Source organism: Oncorhynchus tshawytscha, linkage group LG09 (assembly GCF_018296145.1).
Source record: "Oncorhynchus tshawytscha isolate Ot180627B linkage group LG09, Otsh_v2.0, whole genome shotgun sequence".
In the NCBI taxonomy this organism is placed as follows: Eukaryota; Metazoa; Chordata; class Actinopteri; order Salmoniformes; family Salmonidae; genus Oncorhynchus; species Oncorhynchus tshawytscha.
In genome coordinates this window covers 83,378,346-83,401,752 of record NC_056437.1, presented here as the reverse complement: position 1 = coordinate 83,401,752, position 23,407 = coordinate 83,378,346, and the positions used below count along the sequence as shown (strand labels likewise).

At 42.8% G+C, this 23,407-nt stretch overlaps 1 protein-coding gene across 4 annotated transcripts in view; it reads left to right on the top strand.

The window, feature by feature from the left end:
- Positions 1–23,407, top strand: part of LOC112235563 (RNA binding protein fox-1 homolog 3) — a 310,477-nt gene that overhangs the window by 98,069 nt on the left and 189,001 nt on the right. Inside the window, exon 1 of one of the 4 annotated variants that reach the window (XM_042327695.1) lies at positions 3,715–3,762. The exons of the other annotated variants lie outside the window; for them this stretch is intronic. The gene's annotated coding sequence lies outside the window, so the exon portion shown is untranslated. Of the gene's footprint in view, positions 1–3,714; positions 3,763–23,407 lie in introns of those variants that run through there. 4 annotated transcript variants of the gene reach the window in all.

Genomic DNA, 23,407 nt, shown 5'->3' with positions numbered 1-23,407 from the left:
ATTATCAACTGTGTAGTGACTCTTTTGTCTTTGCCGCCCTTCTCAGTCCACACCCACTTCCCTTTGTCCCCAAGTCGTCATATCAGCTTAGCCCACTAGGGAACCTCCCTATTATTTCCTTGTAACCATATCTACTGTTTGTTTGTTTATGCATTTCTGTGATTATTTAGTTAGTAAGTAAATAAATGATTAATACAATTGATGTATGGATGATTCATCGTAAAGGCTGGGTTCGTGCAGATAACAACAACAACGTTTGGAATGAGACTAACATGAGGTGAAGAATAATTCATTAATTAGAAGACTAATTGATCAGATATTAAAATATCTGAAGAGTTATATTAGGAAAATTATAACTTTGTAATCTGAAGATTTTCCTTGGTGCCCGACTTCCTAGTTAATTACATTTACATGATTAGTTTAATCACATAATAATAATTACAGAGAATTGATTTGATAAAATAACAGTCTTCACTTTAATGATGCCAAAGACACGACACTTATATCTCTCAAATTGTGTGCACAAATTTGTTTATATCCCTGTTAGTGAGCATTTCTCCTTTGCCAAGATAATCCATCTACCTGACAGGTGTGGCATATCAAGAAGCTGATTAAACAGCATGATCATGACACAGGTGCACCTTGTTATGGGGACAATAAAAGGCCACTCTAAAATGTGCATTTTTGTCACACAGCACAATGCCACAGATGTCTCAAGTTTTACGGTAGAGTGCAATTGACATGCTGACTGCAGGGATGTATACCAGAGCTGTTGCCAGAGAATTTAATGTTAATTTCTCTTCCATAAGCCGCCTCCAATGTCGTTTTAGAGAATTTGGCAGTACATTCAACTGGCCTCACAACCGCAGACCACATGTAACCGTGCCAGCCCAGGACCTCCACAACCGGCTTCTTCACCTGCGGGATCGTCTGATACCAGCCACCTGGACAGCTGATGAAACTGAGGAGTATTTCTGTCTGTAATAATGCCGTTTTGTGGGGGAAAATATTATTCTGATTGGCTGGGCCTGGCTCCCCAGTGGGTGGGCCTGGATCCCAAGTGAGTGGACCTATGCCCTCCCTGGGCCATCCATGGCTGTGCCCCTGCCCAGTCATGTGAAATTCATAAATTATATGAACTGTAACTCAGTCTTTGAAATTGTTGCATGTTGTGTTTATATTTTTTGTTCAGTATATATATAGCAGCCTTCTTGATGTCCTCATCTAACCAACCATATATAGATTACTCCAAGTTTCCATGTGATCTTTGTGTTAATATTAGGCTATAACTGGTCGCGATACAACCTTATTACTATGTAATTACATAGCAACACCTATGGAACTACTATGTTGTTACTTCAGTTATAACTGTGTAGTTACTGTACATCGCGATCGGGGCAACTTAATGTAAAGTGTTACCAATCTTGGTTATTGTTTCTTAAACCAAATGATGAAAGCCTTGTTCTCCCCATGTCCTTGGGGGATGGTGCCTGGTGCTTTTCTGTTGGAGAGGAGAGGACGGGATCCTGACTGTTTCTCTCTTTCTGCTGTTATTTCCCTGTAGAGCAGGGAAGAGTGAAGGAGCTATGAGTGATCGACTGCGCCTCTATTCTATGAGTTTTAGGGGATTTGAAGTTATTGAAAGTGTGGTGAAGGGTGACAGCTGGGAGATGTCTATGTGATGCCTATCAGGCGGCCAGGTGCCTGCCATCATGGTTGTGTGCATCCAGCCAGTCTTCCTCTCAGCCTGTCCCCTCAGGCAGACGGCACAAGCATTCCTCTCCACTATCACATACATGTTGTTGTACTACTGGCCAATCATCTGCACTACTCACATATGGGATTTCACCAAGGTTGCACAGAAATTTGATATTGATATAAAATGGCTGTATAGGGCCTTTAAAAGTGGGACATTGGGAGGTATGTGAATGATGAATGATAGATAGATTGATGGTGAGAGAGAGAGAGGCATTTTGGGGGGCTATTCCTTAACGATTCCTCTGAGTAGCCATGCAAGGAATAATGGATGTGTAATGTGGAACGACAGCTTGCAGAGCACTGTCATTAATGTTGTAATTCACTTTTAGTGTTTCTACTATTGCACTGCAACAGGAGGCACAGATGTCACCTGAATCAGCTCCTTCTAGCAGCCAGAGCACACCCTGTCTTCACCAGCTGTCTATGAACGCACCCTGCCAGCCCACCGTGTGTGCAAATGTGTGCAATGGTGTGTGTGTGTGTGTGTGTGTGTGCGTTCGTGCGTGTGTCCATGATGCCCGGTAAATGTCCCCTTCCAGAGTACACTGTATGTATTGATACAGGAAGTAAATCCATACTGTTATAGTATTTTGTTCCATAATTGGAATAAAAAACAAATGGATTTTCTTTGCCATTTTTCCTTCTGATAAATTATTATAGAATACCTAGACTTAAATACTTAGTTAATATTTGGCCCCATTTTAAAAAGACAATCGTATTAGTACTCTCCCTACTTTATGTTATAACTCATATTGGGACCTTAAATTAAGTGGATGCTTGAATACCCAACACAAATGTCTCCCATCTCTTTAATATAAGTTCACACGTTCACCCTGGAGATCACCCTGACAAAACCACAGAGGATATGACAGAAAATGAAAGAAAATAAGTTCTCTAAGAGAAAATAGCTGACTGACTGTGTAAGCTCAGCTCAGCTCAAAATGAGAAAGTTCATTATATGGCCATCAAGGTGAAAGGAAGACATCTCCTGGCAGACGCAGTTAAAATGTCCACCTCTCCTACTCAGAGGAGAAAAGAGAAGGAATGAAGAGAGACAAATGCTGTTTTGTGGGGAGGTGTGTGTGTGTGAGGGAGAGCGAGTGTGTGTGTGTGTGTGTGTGTGTGTGTGTGTGTGTGTGTGTGTGTGTGTGTGTGTGTGTGTGTGTGTGTGTGTGTGTGTGTGTGTGTGTGTGTGTGTGTGTGTGTGCGAGTGTGCGTGCGTGTCTGTTCCAGTACAGACAAGGGCAGCAGTGTTAATGGTATTGCTCTGTAAAATGACCCTTACATCCGTTTCTTCATACATTTCCACAGTGCTTCAAAAGTCCTCATATTTTCCCCTTGTCAGCAGTGTATCATTGTTATGTGTATGTGACCTCTAGAAGGAGCTTGTGTTCCTTCATGTAGCCTTTCATGTTCAGCCTGTGCTCCCTTGTTATTTGATTGCATTCTGAATGCATTTTCCCTAACAATGGAACAGAAGGTTATCCCTGTTGACATATAGCTTCTATGGTTAGTCTCCTGCGCTTTAATACAGGGCTAGCCTATGAATATCAGTTTAATAGACAAAACTAGTTTCATTCCACTAATATTTGCCAACACAAGTGGATGCTTAAAATAGCTCCTCTCACTCAGTAACACTACTGTATATTATGCTGAGTGTGCCACTTATAATACAGCCTCAAGCTAAGGCAGCATTAGCCATACCCCCTGGCGAAGCAACATTACCACATGAAGTGGTATCAGGGAAACTACTGTAGCCCTGTGTGAGGAGGAGCCACAGTGTCAGAATGGTTCCACACAGACCTATAAATGGGATGTTTGATACAGTACATACTGTAGTGTTTCATAGCAGATGTTGCTGTCCTTTGTCTCGCAGACGCTGCTTCACACAGAGTGATGCTGAGACTGGCTTAGGCTTGCAGCACCACTGAAGACTTACACGGCTCTAGACAATGACTATTACCCCAAGACCAGCGAACAGTGATCTACTGACCTCTGAGACAGGTAAGACTGTTACAAATGTGAACATTTACCATCCTGTGTAGATAGCTGTTACATATACTACAGAACGAGGCTCCTTTCACCAACATGTAGAATACTGGTTCCTTATCCTCATATTAATAAAGTTCTCTCAGAAGTAAACCTTCATGTGGCAGAAAGTGATGTGGGTGCCGGACATGGGGGCTAGTGGGTCTGGGCAGGTGTGATGCAGTTGATGTTTGTATGATGTTGTCGTTTGTATATGAATGTTATGTATTGTTAATAAAATATCAAAAATTTAAAAATTATAAGAAAGAAGTAAATTGTATACTCTACCAAAAGACAATATTATCAGGAATTATTCTTTCCCTGTGTCCTGTGTACTCAATGACAGTCTCACTCTCAGCATCAAATAGCAGAGTTACTTGTTTACATCACTATGAATTACGAACGCATGTTTGATTTAACTAAAATCTATCACTGAACTGCAGTATACAATAGATCTCATTCAAATGAGTCCGTTTCTGCAGTTGGGTGGAAATGTGTTAAATCTTTTCAAACTCACCTCAAAGCTAGTCATCATTTTCCTTTTCAAGGGAACTTCAAAGTGGTGTCAGAAGGAGACGTGGCATGGGTTTGTGTTTGTTTTCTTCTTGCATAGAGAGTAGTTACTTTGGAAAGCGCAGGGCTGGCTCGTGATGGAGCGTAGGATGATTCAGCAGGAATCTAACAGCCCATGTGACTGATTCACATTTGAACATAAGCAGAAATATGGCCACTCCAGGGAGTTGCGGGAGGAATGGAAAAATAACCTCAAATCTCTCAGCAGCAAATCAAAAGTCTCTTTGTTTAAGTCCTGTTCTGTGTCACCTTCTCTATGGCTCACCAGTGTGTTGTGGTGTACATGGTGGTACTGATTGCTCTTATTCAAAATAAACACCATGACAAAGATGGGGAAGAGGAGTTTTTTTGAATGTGCCTCTCCTGAAGAGGAGGGCCTGAGAGGATTATATGGCTCAGTGGGCACCGTATTGTGTAGGGAGTGGATACAGCAGGTACCCATTTGAATCCCAGCCAAGAGACAGACACAATGTTGCAGGGGATAATGTTGCCTCCCAGCAATTAAACTCTGGAGGTTTGGAGTGGTTTAGGGGAAGCATGTTAAATTAGCCCATTTTTCCTCCCTCTCAGCCATGTCTTACGCTTATCTTCTTTCTGACCGCTTTGTAGGAGAACCTGAGAACTGTACGGAGGAGTTGTTTTGCTTTGAATTCTTTAGGTGCCAAATTGAATTCCCTCCATCATTCCTCTCTCTGTGTATCATTTGCATTGACATATCTAATGCATACACATTTTCAAGTACTAAGCAAAGGCAGAGATTTCGCCCTTTATCCAAGTATCCTAGAAACACTGTGTTCTGCTCCCGTCAGCACCACAGAACTTTCCCATACCCTTGGGTCTTTGTGTCCCTGGTTTCAGGTTGGTTGTTTACAGTACAGAGGGGTTGTGTTCCGTGCCGTCCCCCCTCCTTCCCCCAGTAGCGTTGGGCAGCGGGGTCTCAAAGCCTCGTCATCCAGGACAAATTGGTGGATAGCGGCTCATTTACTCGAAGCCGTCATGAATGGACTGTGCCGTGACTGTGTAAACAAGTGCAAAGACTCCCAAGGGCATTCCTGCATAAATAATGACTCCAGGAGATGTTTGCCATTTGTACCACTCACTGGCTGCAGACATGGGTCAGCTAGTCTCCTCTATTGGGAGGCTTCAGTAAACAACAGCCATTAACGACCCGGCAAGTTTACCGGCCTGGTGTGTGGGAGCATCCTCATTGGCTGCTGAGCCTTCTTGGCTTCTCTCTCCATTCAGACTCTTCCTGTTCATAGCACTCATTTCCATCTCTCCTGGTGAACGACAAGGTTTTATGTAGCTTTAGAAGGGATGTAACAGAGGGACTGTTGAGAGTGTGTTCAAGTCTTACATGCTGTGTTTACTTGAGCATCATCTTCACTGTGCTTCACTTCATCCAGTCAACTGTGTTTTCAGGAATCCACCCAGGTCTTAACACCAGCTGTAAACACTGACTACTCAGATTGTGGGGCATATCCAAAAGCCTGTATAGGTTTGAGCTCTAGGCGTGGGTTTGAGGAGAATGGCTAGCATGAGCTCTGCAAGGGAAGGTGATGTGACAGCGGGAGAGAGAGAGAGGAGGAAATAAAGACAAAGAAACACCCACTCCTCATTAGCTTAAGCATCGTGTGTATCCATCATCCTGTAAAATAACATCTGAAAAAAGAGAAAGCCCACGTCTGCCGCGCGGCAACATGGGATGGAGATATAAAATGAATCTCTGCACTTAGGCGGTGCCATCTGTTCATCTGGGTGGAGAGCATGCCTTTACGCCACACGTTCTTTCTCCCTCCCTCCCCCTCTCTCTGTCTCTCTCTCTCTCTCTCTGTCTCTTTCTACTCAACCGCAGAAACCATCTTTGCTCAGAAACCAGAGAGCTCAACAAAACGACATGCCTCAATACCAACCCCGGGGCTACGTTTTTTCCTCTTGTTCTTAATCTCCCTGATAGTGTGCATATCTTTATCCAGTTTTTCATACAATATGCAAAAAACATAGTGACATAATACAATTTGAGCTCCATGTGAGAAATAGGATTATCTTGGGCGAGATTGTCAGCGACGTGTTACGGTAATCACTTTCTTCCAGGAGCCGAGAGACGTGACTCACTCGCAACTTGACCCGCTGTCATCATCTATTCCGTCTGACAGTATTTATGCAGTTTGCTTGATCTGGTTTTCCTTCAGGTGCTTTAAAAAATGAATGGAGAGCCCAATAATATATATATAAATGTGGAATAATGAAAAATAAGTAATCCCCCTTGCAAATTGGAACAAGGAGTGAATCTTGGTCCACCTTGGGGCCCCAGCCAGCTACCCAGCCAGTCAGTCAGTTGGTCCGTGTTGTGTTGTTGCTCCAGACGTTGTTGTGGATCGTCAACGCGGTGGAGCTGTGTGTTTTCTAGGTCTCCTCTCCACATCTAGTCAGACTCCCCAGTGTTCTAATTGATACAGGATGTGTTTCACAGGCCTCTGGAGGAAGGTCACAATGCATGACTTTGACACACTATGGAGCCACACAGAACAGAACATACACAAATAAGGCTCCTCTCTCACCCATAAAACTGTTACATTTTTTTTCTCTCAAAAGTTAATGTACAGTCAGGAAAAAAAGACCAAAAAATAAATGTAACAAATACTGAGCTATATTGTATGCTAAAACAATTGGGAAATTATTATTTTATACTTATATAATTGCTCAGAGAAACAGATTTTGTTTAACAAGTAATATTTATTCCATAAGAAGATAGGGGTCAAAATGATTGGCACTTCTGTTTTATATACCTTTCAATACTTCACCTTACGAAAATAACGGCACTGGGCCTTTTTATAAAATGTTTTATGACATTGGGGAACACATTAGGAGGGATCTTAGACCATTCCTCCATACAGAATTATTTCAGATCCTTGATATCCTTTGTCTGCGCTTATGAACTGCCTTCTTCAATTCAAACCACAGGTTTTCAATGGGGTTCAAGTCCGGAGACTGAGATGGCCATTGCAAAATGTTGATATTTGTAGTCAATTAACCATTTGTGGATTTTGATGTGTGCTTGGGGTTATTGTCTTGCTGGAAGATCTACTTACGTCCCAAGTTTCAGCCTCCTAGCAGAGGCAACCACGTTTTTGGCAAAAATGTCCTGGTACTGGGTGAAGTTCATGATGCTGTTGACCTTAATTAACAAGGGCCCCAGGACCTGTAGAAAGATGGTAGGTATGGGGTTCTTTTCTGCTTATGCATTCTTATTTCGATGCCAAAACCACCACTGGAGTGCGCGGCCAAAGAGCCTTATTTTTATGTCGTCTGATCATAGCACCAGTTCCAATTCAAGTGCCAATGCCGTTTAGCAAACTCCAGGCATTTACATTCGTTGGATGACATGAAAATAGAGCTCTTTGGCCACGCCCACTAGTAGCAGGTTTGGTGTCAAAGAAAGTTACGTAAGAAAAAATAACTCCATACCTCCTCTAAGATATGGTGTAGTATTTTTGATGCTATGGGGCTATTCTGCTTCCTCTGGTCCTGTGGTACTTTGCCCAGTACCAGGACAGTTTAGCCATAAACCTGTTTGCCTCTGCTAGGAGGCTGAAACTTGGCCGCAAGTGGATCTTCCAGCAAGTCAATAAGCCCAACTATCAATATCCACAAATAAATTGTTAATTGACCAGAAAATCCACATTTTGCAATGGCCATCTTAATCTCCAGACTTGAACCCTATTGAAAACCTGTGGTTAGAAATACTAGAACAGAAAATCCACACAGTTTAGATAGAAAGGTTGACATCCTTCAACAGTTGAACACTTTGAAGCTTGAATATGGCACAATAAACACCCGGTATGCAGAGATTGCTGCCATGAAATCCAAGAACCAATATGTTGAGCAAGGTGAAAGTGCAGGGAAAATGCTTGCTTGGTAAAGTAAGGAAGAGGAATATATCATCCATAGCATTCGAACCCCAGATGGTAGCATAACAATGGATACTTCTGAAATAACTGAGTCTTTAAAACCTTTCATCACAAACTGTATCAATCTGAAAACATTCAAAGGATGATATAAACTATTTCCTTAATGAGGCCATTTTAGCAACTATAAGTGAAGCAGAGAAAATGTATATGATAGAAACATTACCCCAGGTAAACTGTTGGAGGCCATCAATGATGTTCAAAACAGGAAATCTCCTGGTAATGATGTACTCCCAGTGGAAAGTTACAGACACTTTCTTCCCAAATTACTAAAGCCTATGTTACTTATCCTTACTTATCCTTTCTAATTATGACTTTTCAACGTTAGGACGTACATTTAAGTGGAAATGGACAAAGACACATATGCAATACCTGGGTATACTGATACCATGCAATCTGGAGGAGGCATATAGAATGAATTACTGTCCTTTAATAGATAGGCTTGAATCTGATGTTCAGAGATGGAGATCTCTCCCTATTTCTATGTTATGTAGGATCAACATAATCAAAAATGAATATATTACCAATGCTGATATACTTATTCTAGGCCTTGTCAGTTTCAATTCCATCCAACTTTTTAAATTAAATAAATGGCCTGCTCTCCAACTTTATTTGGACAGGAAAGACCTCAAGAGTCAAATAGACTGTTTAATACTATGAAGCTGGAGGTCTTGGACTGCATCATATTAAGATGTATTGCTGGGCTGCACAACTGCGTTCACTTAAACAATGTACAGCAGACAATCCTTGTCCATGGAGGAGTATAGAAGACATACATGTTATACCCTGTGATCTAAAATATATTCACTTGTTCAGGCCCAAGGTATTGAAGAAAAAAACGGACAATCCAATGATTCTCATTCGTATTTGGGAAAATGTACATAAATTAATGAGGTGGAAAGAAGCAATATTGCCAAGCACCCCTATTTGGGGTAACCTCACCTCCAACATTTAATGACACATTTAAGTCCTGGTTCTTAACTGGCATCGGGAATTTGGAGCATGTGGCCGATTTCTTATAGTTCTTACAATTCAGAAATCTTATTCAATCGCTTCAACAGAGTCTGGATGAACCAAAGGCATCGAGCATACATACTGAAACAAATTGAGGAGAACTGTTGGTCACAGATACATGAAAATGTTCATACCTGCTACTACAACCTACTACTGTTATATAATTCATAAGGACTTATTACACTCCTGCCAGGATGCATGTAATGCACCCAGAAATGTCACATTCCTGTTGGAGATGCAACAATCACAATGCTGTGGTCCTGTGACAAACTAACACCATTTTGGGATAATATACTGTATGTGCTACCATTTCATTGTGTCTAATATCCATCCACCTCCACTATAATGTCTGTTGGGAAATGTAAATATTGGTGATGAATATCAGAGAAGGTTTTGTTATCTAGGTCTAAATGCTGCAATACATTGGAAAGCCTCATATTCACCCTTAATAACAAACTGGAGGACCGAACTATCTAATTACTTCCCCCTAGACTCTATATATTGTAAAGTCAAACAAAGACCAGACATATTTGACAGAGTTTGGAGGCAATATGTGGACAATCTCGGAGAGTGTGGTGCTTGAATGGAGGCGACGGCTACTTGTGCCACGTTTGCGTGCCAGTCAGGGCTGGGAGGGGCACTGGGGATTCCAACTTGCTGGCTGGTTGTTTTGGAAGGCAGAGGGCAATTTTTGTGTTTTTGTGTGCTATTGTGGGCAAGTGTGGGCATGTTGTTGTGTGTTATTGTGGGCAAGTGTGGGCATGTTGTTGTGTGTAATTGTGGGCGAGTGTGTGATTGTGGGTGAGTGTGGGCATGTTGTTGTGTGTGATTGTGGGTGAGTGTGGGCTTGTTGTTCTGTGTGATTGTGGGTGAGTGTGGGCATGTTGTTGTGTGTGATTGTGGGTGAGTGTGGGCATGTTGTTGTGTGTGTGATTGTGGGTGAGTTTGGGCATATTGTTGTGTGTGATTGTGGGTGAGTGTAGACATGTTATTGTGTGTGATTGTGGGTGAGTGTGGGCTTGTTGTTGTGTGTGATTGTGGGTGAGTGTGGGCTTGTTGTTGTGTGTGACTGTGGGTGAGTGTGGGCTTGTTGTTGTGTGTGATTGTGGGTGAGTGTGGGCATGTTGTTGTGTGTGGTTGTGGGTGAGTGTGGGCTTGTTGTTGTGTGTGATTGTGGGTGAGTGTGGGCTTGTTGTTGTCTGTGATTGTGGGTGAGTTTGGGCATGTTGTTGTGTGTGATTGTGGGTGAGTGTGGGCTTGTTGGTGTGTGTGATTGTGGGTGAGTGTAGACATGTTGTGGGTGAGTGTGGGCTTGTTGTTGTGTGTGATTGTGGATGAGTGTGGGCATGTTGTTGTGGGTGAGTGTGGGTTTGTTGTTGTGTGTGATTGTGGGTGAGTGTGGGTTTGTTGTTGTGTGTGATTGTGGGTGAGTGTGGGCTTGTTGTTGTTTGTGATTGTGGGTGAGTGTGGGCTTGTTGTTGTGTGTGATTGTGGGTGAGTGTGGGCTTGTTGTTGTGTGTGATTGTGGGTGAGTGTGGGCTTGTTGTTGTGTGTGATTGTGGGTGAGTGTGGGCTTGTTGTTGTGTGTGATTGTGGGTGAGTGTGGGAATGTTGTTGTGTGTGGTTGTGGGTGAGTGTGGGCTTGTTGTTGTGTGTGATTGTGGGTGAGTGTGGGCTTGTTGTTGTCTGTGATTGTGGGTGAGTTTGGGCATGTTGTTGTGTGTGATTGTGGGTGAGTGTAGACATGTGGGTGAGTGTGGGCTTGTTGTTGTGTGTGATTGTGGGTGAGTGTGGGCGTGTTGTTGTGGGTGAGTGTGGGCTTGTTGTTGTGTGTGATTGTGGGTGAGTGTGGGCGTGTTGTTGTGGGTGAGTGTGGGCTTGTTGTTGTGTGTGATTGTGGGTGAGTGTGGGCATGTTGTTGTGTGTGATTGTGGGTGAGTGTGGGCTTGTTGTTATGTGTGATAATGGGTGAGTGTGGGCATGTTGTTGTGTGTGATTGTGGGTGAGTTTGGGCATGTTGTTGTGTGTGATTGTGGGTGAGTTTGGGCATGTTGTTGTGTGTGATTGTGGGTGAGTGTGGGCTTGTTGTTGTGTGTGATTGTGGGTGAGTGTGGGCTTGTTGTTGTGTGTGATTGTGGGTGAGTGTGGGCTTGTTGTTGTGTGTGATTGTGGGTGAGTGTGGGCTTGTTGTTGTGTGTGATTGTGGGTGAGTGTGGGCTTGTTGTTGTGTGTGATTGTGGGTGAGTGTGGGCTTGTTGTTGTGTGTGATTGTGGGTGAGTGTGGGCTTGTTGTTGTGTGTGATTGTGGGTGAGTGTGGGCTTGTTGTTGTGTGTGATTGTGGGTGAGTGTGGGCTTGTTGTTGTGTGTGATTGTGGGTGAGTGTGGGCTTGTTGTTGTGTGTGATTGTGGGTGAGTGTGGGCTTGTTGTTGTGTGTGATTGTGGGTGAGTGTGGGCTTGTTGTTGTGTGTGATTGTGGTGTATGTTTTGTTTTGTGTTGTAGTGTTTCTGCTTTGGTATTTTGTTCATTAAAAATAATAACATAAGAGCAGATGAAGGATATCAAGGATCTGGAAAGATTCTATATGGTGAAATGGTCTAAGATCCCTCCCATTGTGTTTTCCAATCTCATAAAACATTTTAGAAAAGGCTCAGTGCCATTATATCCTCCCAAGGTGAGGTATTAAAAGTTATTAAAAACAGGGGTGGCAAATCTCTCTACCCCTATCTTTTTAAGAGAAAAACATATTACAAAATCTCTTTCTCTGAGCAATTTTATTAGTATGAAATAATATAATTAGCCAATTATTTTAGCATACAATATAGCTCAGTATTTGTATTTTTTGCTCATCTTTATCAAGGGTGCCAGTCATTTTGGACCTGACTGTAGATACATCTATAATTTTTGGAGTAGTGAACACGTTTGGCAATCTGATCGTTTGGCCTCATTTGATCAAAAAGGCCAAACAGAACTTCAGGTGCAGCAATGATTAAAGGGAATCATATCACCCCGTACCCAAACTAAAGCCCCTTCGGCCTCCCTGTGGTCAGTGGATTAACATGAGAGCGTGTTTGTCTGTGATCTGTGCCCAGGAATCTGGGAGGTGCATTTTTTCCTCTCATCTTTGCCAAACGGTGACACATGGCTGGCCATGCATCATGTTTGAGTGCTTGGCTGGCTGACGTCTAGTCATCTCTCCACGGCCCTTCGGCCTGCTTTCCCAGGCCGTAAAGAGGACATCCATCAGGACAGGTGTAATTTGCCGTGCAGTCGCCGCTTCTTTGCCAATACAATTTGTTAACCAATTGTTAAATGCGTACGTGATTGAATGCCCGCCGTACGACCCTTATGGATATGATAAAATGATTTGCTTCTCTCGCTTGTTTTCCAGAAATCAACTTGACACGTTATTTAACCCAGCCGTGATTTATATCGGAGGGCTTTTCATTTTGAAAATGTATTTTTTTAAAGGGATATGTAAACAAATTTCTGATGACATAAATCTTTGACCTGTTGTCAGTGGATAGTGGTCTATGGAGCAATGTTGTGAGTCATATTTTACTGAAATAATGATGAATTTATGCAAGGAGAGACAAGATCCTCGTTTTAATCTCCCAGTAGAACATGGTCTAGATGAAATGGTTACTGAGCTTTTAGCTCCCACAGTTACCTCAGCAATTTGTCAGTCTAACTGGTATACACTGGCGGGAAGTGACATGCCAGTCTCCAATGGCCCACGCTAAATGTACTTCACGCTTCAAAGTATCTGTTGTTCACTGACATTGAGGTGACCTGGAAAATTCTATGTTATTAAATGCTTGGAGAAGTTTAAACCAATGACCGCAGTGTGTTTCCTCAACTCAACAACCCCTTTTTATTCTTTACCAGTTGTTTGAGTAGCAACCTTTTGTCTGGGCAGGTGTCAACAACATCACCAAGAAGTGTCCTTTCCCAGACAATCTCTTTGTACCAGACCACTTCTAAAGTCACTGCAGGGCTTGTGTATCCTGTTTTTCACCCTGACTACACTTAATGTCTCCATCTCTTTAAACATGAAAGGATTATTTTGATATGATTCCTTTGAAATTCCCAACATCAAAGCTGACAGCCTTATTTGCTTCGTAGTGTATTTCCCTGCTCAGGTCACGTCACGTGTCTATAGTAATGAATCAGATGCTATTGACTTTTGGGCCTGCAGAGATATCTCAGCCATGCAGATTTAAAGCTTGCGCTATATGAACAGAAACGACATGAGGGAATCACTGTGGTGTGATCTTAGGTCTCAGGGGTGGCCCTGCTTGTCAGAATGTGCTGTTGCAGGATCTTCCTGATGAAGTCATTAAGAAGTCATTAAGAAACCATTAAGAATCATTATGTCGGCGAGGTGGCACTCTGGTGTGCGCACAGTGAAGCACCAGGCATCAGGAAAACTTGTTAATCACGCAGTTTATTTGTTTCCCCAGTGTGAGACTGTAAATACTACGACACTGTGTTGAAGTGTACCTCCTAATGAAAGTCTGTATTAGCTCCTCTGCCAATGTGTGTGAACGGCCATCTCCAGAGGGGCTGCCTCATCATCGCACGGTGGCTTCCGCTTCTCCAGGTAACTCTCTAAAGCAATAAACAAGAGCACACATTTTTGATTTAGTTCACTCATTTTGCCCCCTAATCTGCCAGGTGGTTGATTTATGGAACGTCAGAGATATCAGGGATTGCATTAAAGGCAGGAGAGACGTGCGCTAGCAGTGTAGCCGCCGGTGTCGGTTAGTACACACTGGACTGTGTGTGTATCTCTCTGTGTGTGTATCGCTCTGTGTGTGTATTCATCAGTTTGTGTGTGGATATGTCTGAGGGAGTGTCTGCACTTGGCGTGTGTCTAGACATGACTTGGGCGAGTGTGTTTTTCCAGCTGATTGTGTTTGACAACTAGAAGGCCCATCCAGTGACAGGGTGGGAGGAGGAGTCACTGAAGAACCCTTATCTCCCTCATTAGGCCTAAGAGAGATGTCGCCTTTCCCCATAATTATCTCTATACACTAAATCTCTCATTAGGATGCCTGTCTAATCTGAACCCTCTGAGAGACAGAGAGGACACAGTGGAGCCAGTCTTGGGGAGGCGTTAGGAGGACCACGGGGGAGGCGTGTCTAAAGGGCTCAGGTGCCTGGCTCTATCTTCTATTTCAGATTAAATGAGGTCTGCTTGACCCCTGAAGAAGTGCTGCCTGTTCTCTTTAAATGCCTCGTGTAGGTCAGACATCCCGGCACTAATCAGGGTGTGTGTCAGGGAGTGACGGGATGGAGATACAGTGGGGCTTGACCAATTTGAGCTTTATTGTGGGCTAAAGTAGTTATTTCTCCATCTTTGTTTTGGAATTGTTAGCCGTAGTCGAGCGCCAGTGTAACGAAAATCTCTTCGTCGTCTGAGGAGGAGTAGGAAGGATCGGACCAATATGCAGCGTGGTAAGTGTCCATGTTAATTTATTAGACTGAACACACAAAACAAAGTAAAAGGAAGAAACGAAACAGTTCTGTCAGGTGAATACACAAAACAGAAAACAACTACCCACAACTCAAGGGCGAAACCAGGCTGCCTAAGTATGATTCTCAATCAGAGACAACGATTGACAGCTGCCTCTGATTGGGAACCATACCAGGCCAAACACATAGAAATACAAACATAGAAGAAAACATAGAATACCCACCCACATCACACCCTGACCAAACTAAAACTAGAAACATACAAAGCAATCTACGGTCAGGACGTGACAGCCAGCCTGTAATATAGCACAAGTAGAACAACATTGTGCCAACAGATGTTTTCGAAAAGCTGGCATGTTTATTTAATAAGTTGTTTGCCTCAGCCCACACTTGTCTTGGACATCCTCTCCCTTCTGTCTGTCAAACTGAGTATTCACCTTTCCTCTGACCCACCCAGGTCAACCAACTTCCCTCACGGCTTAATCCTTGTTGTGTGTAAACACATTAACTGGCAATTAATATGGAGATTCTGCTCCAGATGTGCTTGTAAGTGTGAATTTTGGACTTGGCAAGCGAGACTTTGGTCCATATGGGTGAGCTGCTGCAGCAATATTCCACCAGTTTCCGCTGCCATTATTGTACACTGGCAAACAAATGGCTCTCTAGCCAAAGACAGAATAAGAGCAGTAGCATTTGGTGTGGGTCTACTGAGGAGCAGAGAAATAGCTCATATTTGCAGTACTTTTTACACCTGGTGGTGTGCATGAGGTAAAACATAGCAAGTTAAACCGATTTAGTTTAAAGAAGAATTACCAATTATTTTACGGTAAAGTAAAACCTGTAATTCAACAGCACAGTGTGTACTAAATGCATCTGCCATATCACAAAAAGGATTAGGATTAATTCGTTTATGAATAATCAAAGCTGTATTACATAAACAGATGATAAGTCTGACACTGCGTAACAAAAACACCATTATACTTTTCTGAGTGTGAGACTGAGTGGAATACTTAAGTAAGTTTGTAATTTGACAGCTTGCTCTCCTGTATAAGAGAGAAAAGTCACAATACCATTAGATTGCAATAACTCTGTGGAGATGTTCAACTTGAACATGGTGGAGTGCCTTCATTTTACCGCCTCCTCTACTTTTTAATGTCAAGTGTGCATATTTGGGAAAGAGCTGGCAAAAAGACTGCTTGACACGTGCCTCATGTGATATTCTCTCTAATCTGGGGACATGAAATAGAAAGCGGTCACGTTATTCAGTGCTCTCTGGCTGCATGCAGAGCTTTGACTTAAATTAGCCATCGATGTTAAGAGCGATAAGAGAGAGAGGAATACACAGTGGAGCAGCAGTATCCCTCCACATGAGAAGCTGGGGCTAGGAGCTCTGTTCCAAATGCTAGCCTGCCTAGCCACAACCTCCCACTCACCGCCACATGGGGGGCTGTGCTCAAAATGTGTGTCTGCCGGCGCAGCCCGGATGGACCAGTGCTCCCCTGATGGTAGCATCCTTCCCCTGAGGTCTGCTCAGCACCCATGGGGAAGGGGAGCGAGGCGTTAGCTAGCTGAAGCTGGACACAGTTTCTCTCCCTGGCATGGGCGTCATGTTGGCTCTGGCCATCCCTCAGTCGGCCAACAGCTCTGTCTTTTCCGGCCGGCCTGGGTGCCCGCATGGGGCCTGGCACAGTGTGCCGTGAGCTTGGCATCCCGGACAAACAACAGGAGGTGGAGGCTTCCTCTCTCCCCTGATGATCTGCTCCAAGGACGATTTCCTTTCTTTCTACACTGGATGAGGTAACACTAGTCTGACGCTGTCATAGAGAATAGGATAGCATATAATGCAATATAGAATTGAATTAGAATTGAATTGCAGTTTATAGAATATAATAATTTCATTATTCTTCATTCTTAACACCACATGGATATTCAGGACCACTAATTGCTGGATAAACCAGGCAGAAGTCAAGATAGAAAATAACAATGTTTATATCTTTATATATACACACATTAACAAAAATCCTCTCACGCTTTGTACAGTACAGTATATACAGTGCATTCGGAAAGTATTTAGACCCCTTGACTTTTTCCACATTTTGTTACGTTACAGCCTTATTACAAAATTGATGAAATAGTTGTTTTCCCTCATCAATCTGCACACAATACCCCATAATGGCAAAGCAAAACAGGTTTTTAGAAATTTGTGTACATAAAAAAAAGGAAATATTACATTTACATAAGTATTCAGACTCTCTACTCAGTTCACGTTGAAGCACCTTTGGCAGCGATGACAGCCTCGATTCTTCTAAGGTATGACACTACAAGCTTGACATACTTATATTTGGGGAGTTTCTCCCATTCCTCTCTGCAGATCCTCTCAAGCTCTGTCGGATTGGATGGCTATTTTCAGGTTTCTCCAGAGATGTTCGATTGGGTTCAAGTCCGGGCTCTGGCAGGGCCACTCAAGGACATTCAGAGACTTGTCCCAAAGCCAATCCTGCATTGTCTTGGCTGTGTGCTTAGAGTCATTGTCCTGTTCGAAGGTGAACCTTAACCCCATTCTGAGTACCTGAGTACTCTGGAGCAGGTTTACATCCGTTCATCTTTGCCTCAAACCTGACTAGTCTCCCAGTCCCTGCCGCTGAAAAACATCCCCACAGCATGATGCTGCCACCACCATGCTTCACCGTAGGGATGGTGCCAGGTTTCCTCCAGACGTGACACTTGGCATTCAGGCCAAAGAGTTCAGTCTTGGTTTCATCAGACCAGAGGATATTGTTTCTCATGGTCTGAGAGTATTTAGGTGCCTTTTGGCAAACTCTAAGTGGGCTGTCATGCGACTTTTACTGAGGAGTGGCTTCCGTCTGGCCAATCTACCATAAAGGCCTAATTGGTGGAGTTCTGCAGAGATGGTTGTCATTCTGGAAGGTTCTCCCATTTCCACAGAGGAACTCTAGATCTCTGTCAGAGTGACCATCGGGTTCCTGGTCACCTCCCTGCCCAAGGCCCTTCTCCCCCGATTGCTCAGTTTGGCCGGGCGGCCAGCTCTAGGAAGAGTCTTGTTGGTTCCAAACGTCTTCCATTTAAGAATGATGGAGGCCAATGTGTTCTTGGGGACCTTCAATGCTGCAGACATTTTTTGGTATCTTTACCCAGATCTGTGCTGGAAACAATCCTCTGGCTCTCCAGAGGGTGATCACCTGGGGGAAACTACCTGACCTCCAGGACACCTACAGCACCCGATGTCACAGGAAGGCCAAAAAGATCATCAAGGACAACAACCACCCGAGCCGCTGCATACCCTTCCCCAGATCTGTGCCTCAACACAATCCTGTCTCGGAGCTCTACGGACAATTCCTTCGACCTCTTGGCTTGGTTTTTGCTCTGACATGCACTGTCAACTGTGGGATCTTATATAGACAGGTGAGTGCCTTTCTAAATTATGTCCAGTCAATTGAATTTACCACAGGTGGACTCCAATCAAGTTGTAGAAACATCTCAAGGATGATCAATGGAAACAGGATGCACCTGAGCTCATTTTCGAGTCTCATAGCAAAGGGTCCTGAATACTTATGTAAATAAGGTGTTTCTGTTTTTTCTAAATTTCTGAAAACCTGTTTTAGCTTAGTCATTATGTGGTATTGTGTGTAGATTGCTGAGGGTTTTGTATTTTATTTAATCAATTTCAGAATAAGGCTTTATCATTTAAAAAAAGGACTTTCCAAAAGCACTGTACAGTACAACCTAAACATCTCTGCCCACATAATAGATATTAGGTCAAAATGTTATTTATTAATATCAACAGATGCTCTGAGGAAGTAAACACATGTGAAACAGCGAACTTGCCCACTCTTAGTAGGAGGAAACACAGTGCAAGAGAAGAGAGCATCCTCCATGCCTCCTATTTCTGGAAGCAAGCTGTCAAAGGTCAGTAGGACCAGTAGTGGGAGGGGAAACCATCCAAGACATCCCTCCATGTTTATCTTCTCTTCCGAGCTCCAAAAGTAACACCTCTATTTTATTAGAGTTCCATCTCTATTATTATTATTATTATTGTGTCTGTCAGCCCAACTCCTGTTGATCTTACAGTGTAGCTAATGAGCTGGAAGCTACTCTCCCTGCTTCCAGAAAGTGACCGGAGAGCGATTTGAATCCTTAAAAGTCCTCCAGACATGGCGTGGAGGGATCTCTCAGTAGCATAGAGTACTATGTGGAAGGAAGGCTAGTCTTGAGACCACTGATGAAAATAAAGGAATCTGTATTTTAAAGCAGCACCCTTCCTGTAACCCCCATAATTCATGCTGTTTATGATGTAAATATTTCAGAGGGGTGAGATGACCCCACAACATGGCCAAAGGCCATTAATAATCATAAAAATGGGAACCTCCCTCTCAATGATTAATTGCATGCAATTTGCATTATGCTTTGTTTGCGGTGAGCTTTAAGCAATTTACTACAAGCCAAGCACAAGTGCTCCGAAGTAAACCAAGGCTACTTCAAAGTGATTTTCGCTTCCATGTTATTAGTTCATTTACATTTCTCTCCGTAGAGGTTTCAAGATGGAGTGAGCCAGCAGAAAACACCACAAATTCACTGAATGTCAACAAACAACAAGCATTACTGCACATTGGTGTTTGAGAGTGTTTTCTTCATATCTTCACTGGTTGTTATGTGACCTTCAGATGTAATGCTTTTATAATGTGGTTACTTAAAGGTTACTCAATGTATTTTTCACATGGAAAAGCAGTATGCTTTGTCAAATTGGTATCAGAAACAATGATAAAATCCCCTTTTGTTGTATTTTTGTCTGATCTGATGGTTATTGTTACTAGGCTATGAAATATTCAAACCCTGACAAACCCAGCCTGGTATCTTGGCACCTTCACCCGCAGTCTACTGGCTTGGGCAAGGACAATTTTCTATGTCAATGAGATCAGAAAAAGCATGCATATTCAACATTTGCTAGAGTGTTTATATAGCAGATTGAGGTCCAAGATGACAAGGTCCCCTGTTCACCCTATCATGTCTCAGCCTCCCTCAGTGACTGGCCTAAAGTCACTGCTCTCACTTGTTCTCCACACTGAAGAACTGTACTGTGGTCAGATTTGTGTATTTGCTACCATAATGTCCAACTATAGACATTATGAAACTACAGTACAAAGGATTATAGCATTATTGTTCACTACAGCCCAGCAGAAAGTGTTGGCTGACATTGTAATGTTGGCACCATAGTGTTTTAGCAGGTATAGTAACTGGTTAACCAATTCCTGGTGATCAGACAGACAGACAGACAGACCGACAGAGCGACTGAGGCAAGGCAAGACTAGCTAAAGAAAGAGACTCTCTACTGGGACATTAAAGGCCCTGGCGGTCAATAATCTTATTTGATGTGAATTCTTCAAACGCTGAACCGACGGGGGGCTCAATTGGAGGTTGGCCTGGGTTACAAACCACTACCCCCCTACCACCACCACCACTACTAGCACCACCATGCGCATAGACAATACATCTTCAGCCCCTGTGGAACAGGTGCCGGCAATTTAATCGCAGCTCAGCCGACATGATGTCTGATTGGACTGGAGCCGCATCAGATTGTTCCCTCCAATTGAGCTGTGACCAGCTGACATTTTCACAGTATTTAATAAAAGCCACTCTTGATTAGCAAGGCCTTACCACAATCTTTTTATTTATTCACTGTGGCAGAAAAGCATTAATTCATAGTAATTAATTAACAAGTGGTGGAGGGCCACAGCACAGCTGCCTCCTCTGGGAGAGAGGCTGGTGGGAGGAGGCAAAAAGAACAGACTCCTTGGCCCTGATTAGATGCAGTCCATTCTCAGCCCTCCCCATGACACTTTTACTGTCTAATGATAGCCTGCTAACGCTACAGTGGAGTACCTGTCTCTACTTCACATTGGAACTAGACTCGTGTTACTGTCTGCAGCATCAGCTCCCATTATTGTTACCACACTGCCTAGCTAGCTCTTTAGTGATTTAATAAGGATACACAATCAAAACATCTAGAATAGGCTCTAACTTTGGGATACACATCTTTTTTTTAGTCAACTGTTATATACTGTTATATACTGAATGTATCAATTAATACCTGATAATTCAACTTAGATTACAGTGGCTACATTGGCCATTCCTTTGAGTCAAATCAATAAGGTGAAATAGTCAATATCGCCATCAGTCTCCCAACGCTCAATTTCTGCTCCATGTTGTGATTCTGTTTTTGTTTTTATCCTTCTTCCCTTCTCATGTCCTCTGTCTTTGGCTGTCACTTGATTTTAGTCAGAGGGATAAGCTGCTCTCTTTTATCCACACTTCATCCTTTTCTCTTTTATCACCTCATCTTGATTTTCCCTCTCTCACATCCCCCTCTCCTTCCAGTTGGCTGGCCATAGAGCTGCCGTTTATGAAAACAGTTTAGACTTGAAAGCAGTGAGATGGAGGGAGTGGAGAGATGTGCAGGATGCTGTTAGACAGTCTGCAGGTTCCCCCCCTCTCTCTCTCTCTCTCTCTCTTTCTCTCTCTCTCTCTCAGATAGCTCGTCTGTCACTCTCAAAGCCATGTCTGGCGTTTGGCATTCCATCAGCAGCTAATTGTCTGCCAGCTACTTTTAGATGCTGGCTAAAGACCTAGTAAATTTAAACTTGCTTACATGTCAGAAAGTTATTTCCTCACAGAGGAGGCAGCAAAGCCGGTAAATGAACAAAGTGAAGCCAGGGTAAATCATTATAGAACTTCCCCAGCTCCCGGTTTAGAAGAGGCACAGGTCCATCACAGCTCAGACAGGCTGGGGAGAGTTGTGAGATGCTTTACATTGGTCTGATAAAATGAGATTCTCTGAAACATTGAACTTTCGATTCAGTGGTCATGCTCTAAATTCTATAAAACACATTGGGATTGTTCCAAATCAGATTGGTTAGTTATTAACATGTCATGTTGGTTTGTTCATTATCAGTACATGATTTTCTTCCCACTATTTTCTTGTTTTGTTCAGTGTGTCTTTAGATACTGTTTGAGTATGAATTTTCTTACAAATAAGTGGCACAACACAAGCATTCCTGTCAGTCAGTTGTGTTGTCGGAGAGTTACGACATGTGGACTCTATCCAAATACAAAAAGAACATATTTGACAAAAGCGATCACAAATGATGACTGAACAGTCAGCCTTAATGATCGGATCCTCTCAAAATATGATTTGTCTTCTCTTCCATCAATCAAATGTAAACAATACTTTACTATTCCAGAAACAACCAGATTTGTGTGCATTTGTTTCTAACATGATATAATAGAACACAATAAAATATAATATCACTTTATAGTCATGTTAAAATAGATGAGGTCGAGTAATTTCCTGAAGTGTCTGTCCCAACATAAATACATCTCTCCAGAACAGTGGCCATCTCATTCCATTCCTCCTACTCATGGTTCTCCTACTTTTAGCCATTACTGGGAATTATATAATAGCTCTGCATACATTACAGCAGTGAGACTGTTGTCTCCTCAAACCAAGCTAGCATGCAATATCCAGCTTTAGAGCTCAGTGTTCTAATCATCATAGACTTTGGTCAAACCATAAATCATTATTGACAAAAGCATTAGTATGGCAAAAAAACATGAATTTGTAATGTTTAAATGTTCAGTGAAAACGAATGCATGTTGATCATAACCAGAGGTATGAGTCTGTGGCCCAGCAGGAGTGTAACACCACTGATTAGCTGATTGCTTTTTGCTGATAGCCACTAATTTGCTGTTGCTGGTATTAGTCACATAATCAGCCCCTCTGACACTGTGTGACATTGGGGATATTGACAAAATATGTTTTCAACCTTCCCTTGAATAAAATGTTTGAATGTATAAATAATGACAACTACAGCCGCATGTCCATTGAACCTTATATTTATGGGCCTACGCATTAGAAAGTGCAATTCCTAAATGATAGAGAAATCCATTAAAGTAGCAATAAAATTGCAAATGCCTTTCTCTTTGCTGTTTTGCTTCCTTTCAGTACAGGCAAAGGGAACGTGTTGCTCTCACCAACTGTGTGCAAGCCTCTGGCTCACAAATACATTGCAATGTGATACGGAACACATTTCCCCATCCAATTCCTCCCTGCTGCGATGGTGAAAACACTCAGTGAGATCCATCTTTTTCAATTACACCAAGAGGGGACAGCCTAGAGGGAGTGGGAGTCTTAAGGACAGGTCTCTCTCCCAGATCTCAGGCCGCATTAAAATGTATTGGCAGCAGCAGATATTAAAGAGGAATCTGCCGAATTAATCGGCGGGATGCTCAGAGAGGAATATCCATGTGGAGACGCTCACACACTTACAGAAAAGGCTGAGGGGGGAACAGCATTATAAAAACACACAAACATACCAGGGGATGTAACAAACCCTTAAAAAGCCTGGGAAAGGAGGCCGTAAGAATACATTCGAATAGAATACCAATAACAGCCATAGGGAAATAGCATACAGTACAAGCAGACCGATATAGGGGAAGCAGGTAGCCTAGTGGTTAAGAGAGTTGGGCTATTACCAAAAGGTTGCTGGTATGAATCTCCGTGCTGACTAGGTGAA